Source organism: Penaeus monodon, unplaced genomic scaffold (genome assembly GCF_015228065.2).
Source record: "Penaeus monodon isolate SGIC_2016 unplaced genomic scaffold, NSTDA_Pmon_1 PmonScaffold_137, whole genome shotgun sequence".
NCBI classification, from domain to species: domain Eukaryota; kingdom Metazoa; phylum Arthropoda; class Malacostraca; order Decapoda; family Penaeidae; genus Penaeus; species Penaeus monodon.
In genome coordinates this window covers 165,341-168,904 of record NW_023642710.1, presented here as the reverse complement: position 1 = coordinate 168,904, position 3,564 = coordinate 165,341, and the positions used below count along the sequence as shown (strand labels likewise).

General features: G+C 29.2%; 1 long non-coding RNA gene across 1 annotated transcript in view; it reads right to left on the bottom strand.

Moving 5' to 3' along the window:
• Window positions 1-708: 708 nt before the first annotated feature.
• The window catches only part of LOC119569258, a 3,352-nt gene continuing 496 nt past the window's right edge, over window positions 709-3,564 (bottom strand). Inside the window, exons 2-3 of the long non-coding RNA XR_005228239.1 lie at window positions 1,017-1,162; window positions 709-760 (exon numbers count right to left, since the gene is read on the bottom strand). This is a non-coding gene — a long non-coding RNA (uncharacterized LOC119569258). The remainder of the gene's footprint in view (window positions 761-1,016; window positions 1,163-3,564) is intronic.

Sequence of the window (3,564 nt, the reverse complement as noted above, 5' to 3'; positions counted from 1 at the left end):
TCTATATATATATATATATTTATATATATATATTGTATGTATATATATATACCAAATATATATATATATATATATAATATATATATATATATATATATATATATATATATATATATATATTATATATATATATACAAGTAGCAAGGTGCGATTCTTTATGTGGTAAAATGTCTTTGGCCAGGCAAACCCTAACGATTAGGTGGGAAAATATCCCTTAAAAGCCAAGTTTGTTTTAAAAAATGAATTTAGCTATAAAAAATAAACAACACACAAAACAAGACACTAATTAAAAGAAAACTTAAAGCTATAACTAAATTAGTTTCTTTCTTCTGGGTTCCTCAAGCTTATGGCCCTTAACACGCTCTCACGTGGTGATGAATGTGACATTACATAGAGAAGTGCTCTCATAGTTAATACTAATAGGCTTCCATAAAACACGAAAAGGTAAAACAGGAGAAAAAAATGTATTTATAAACTAAAAATCCCCGCTCCTGGGACATCCGTCGGCCTCTTCTTCCGCAAGAGAGGATGGTGTCTTCGCCTCCCCGACAGTCGGTGTCTGTTTGTATACTCACTGTGTCGTGTTCGTATATATGTTTGTTTGGTGTTTCTCTACGATGTTTGAGGGAGAAGAATACACCAATTAAAACTAAAGTAGGTTCATTGGAGATCAGCTCTGACAAGAATAAAATGGAGTTCTTCATAGTCCTGTGCCCCACGCCTCAGTTTCTGCCCGAGAGTGCTACTGCCAGACGTGTGACTACAGAGACAAAATAAAATATTGTATTCTACAAATTGTACAGAGAATCTCACTCTTTTACATAGGCGATATGCTACACATATAAACTAAACATAATCTTCTATATTTCACATGGTGTAACATCACACAAAAGGCAGTATATATGTACCTAATCATATAATTATCACAATATACGTACGATAATATTATCATCATATCCAGTACATGGCGGCATCACAATATGGCACTCGCAACTCACATAAGTATCACAACTCACTTCATTATCAAACCCACAGTGTCCAACTAGCTCCGTCCATCCAGCTTGTATTAAGGGCAGGAAAGTTAGCAGGTCTATACTTAAACCTGGAGTGAGGCCCCGTAGAGTTTTTCGAAGGGACACTTCAGCTTATACACGAGGTCAGGCTGCCGAAGGAGAAATCCATTATTACTTTTATTAGTAGTATAATTGCAAAAATACTTATAACTGTAAAAATTACAATAATAATGATAATAAATAAAATTATTATAAAAATAATGATTATAAAATCGTTATTATTGTTATAATTATTGTTATTACTATTATTATTGTCGTTATTAGTAGTATAATTACAAAAAAAATATGTAATAGCTGCAATAACTGCAATGATAATGATAATAATGATGATAATAGTTGCGATAATAATGATAAAGATGATAATAATGCTGATAATGATGACGATAACGATGATAATGATGATAATAATCATGATAATAAAGTCGTATCCATTTATAATAAAAAAAAGGAAAACAAAAGAAATCTCAAAAGTCGAAAAAGCGGCAAAATCTAGCGAAATATAGCCTTTTGAGAGTATACTCCAAACCCCTGTTTTTGTGATTTCTTTGATGATTTTGGCAATATATTATAATCATCAGAAATTTATTAATCATGACAATAATGATAATAAATGAGAATAATGAGAATTTAAAAAAAAATTATTATTACTATTATTATTATTATTATTATTATTATTATTATTATTATTATTATTATTATCATTAGTTTTATTATTTGTATTATTACAAAAAATGTATTATAACTGTAATAATAACAATAATGATAATAATAATAATAATAGTTCTCATAATATTGTTATTATTATCATTGTTATTATTTTCATTTTCATTACTTTTATTAGTAGTGTAATTACAAAAATACTTATTAAAACTGTAATAATTACAATAATAACGATAATAATTAAAATGATGATATAAATAATGATTATAAAATCGTTATTATTTCTATTATTATTATTACAATTATTATTCTTGTTATTATTAGTATGATTGCAAAAAATATATGGTAGCTGCAATAATTACAATGCTAATGATAATAATGATGATAATAATGATGATAACGATGATAATGACGATAAAAATCATGATAATAATAGTAATCGTCTCCATTTATAATAAAAAAAGGAGAAAAAATTCCCAAAAGTCGAAAAAGCGGCAAAATCTAGCGAAATATACTCCCTCGCTCCCCCCCATTTTGAGAGTATACTCCAAAATGGTGATTTTGGCAATTATTAGGGTAATAATGATAATTATCAGAAATGTATTATTATTATTATTATTATTATTATTATTATTATTATTATTATTTTATTACTTTTATTATTAGTATTATTACAAAAAAAATGTATTATAACTAAAATAATAACAATAATAACGATAATAATAATAATAATAGTTCTCATAATATTATTATTTTTATTATTATTATTATTACTTTTATTATTAGTATTATTACAAAAAATGTAACTGTATAAATAATGTAGTGTATTGATCCTTAAGACATTTAATTTTCATTATTCGTGCCTCAGCTGTGAAGATATGTACATCAGTAGCGCTCACTGCCACCACCCGTTTAATACGTACGGTAAGGAGGTGTAATCAAGTGTTGTAATGTGTAATCAAGTGTTGTGGAAATGAGGGACAGGTCATGTTCAAATGTTGGAGTGTGTGTGGTGTAAAATGTATGAAACAGCGAGAGAAAAGAATGGTAAGTCGTAACCTGAGCGAGGAGACGAGCACGGGGATTTCACCACGTGTAAAGGATTTCGGAATTAATAATTTTTTTATCAATCAGCAAAGCTATCACTATTTACTTCCCTTACAGGCCAATCAGCAAAGCTCATCAGTATTTACTTCCCTTACAGGCCAATCAGCAAAGCTTATCAGTATTTAAGAATAAGTAGAAAAAAACATCACAGAACCTGAATTTTTATTATAAAAGGCACAAGTTTAAAAAGTTAAGACACAAAGCAGATCCCTTAAAATCACGAGACTAAAAGGGAACTGAAAACTAGTTCCTTTTGTTTAAGACTTTAAAATCCATAAAAAATGAAAGCCATTACGACAATAAAAGACCACCAGCCTAATATTCACTCGCCCTTGTGTATATTCATCTAGATGAACACTCTGCCACGAAAAAAAAATAGTTCTCGAAAACCACAATACCTTCCTCCAAGGTGGGCCGTAATTAGATCCGAAAAAAAAAAAAAAAAAAAGGGGGACACAAAAAACAGAGGACAGCCCAGTCTAGGGTGCCTCCTGCCTCAGCCTGCAACGGCTACTGTCCGAGAAGGAGAGAACCGCCTAATTATACAAGATGCGAATCTTAATGTGGTAATTTTTTTTTTCTCTTTGGCCAGGCAAACCCTAACGATTAGGTGGGAAAATATCCCCTTAAAGACAAGTTTGTTTTAGAAAATGAATTTAGTTATAAAAAATGCTAATAACACTAATTAAAAGAAAACTAAAAAGCTATAACCAAATTAGTTTCT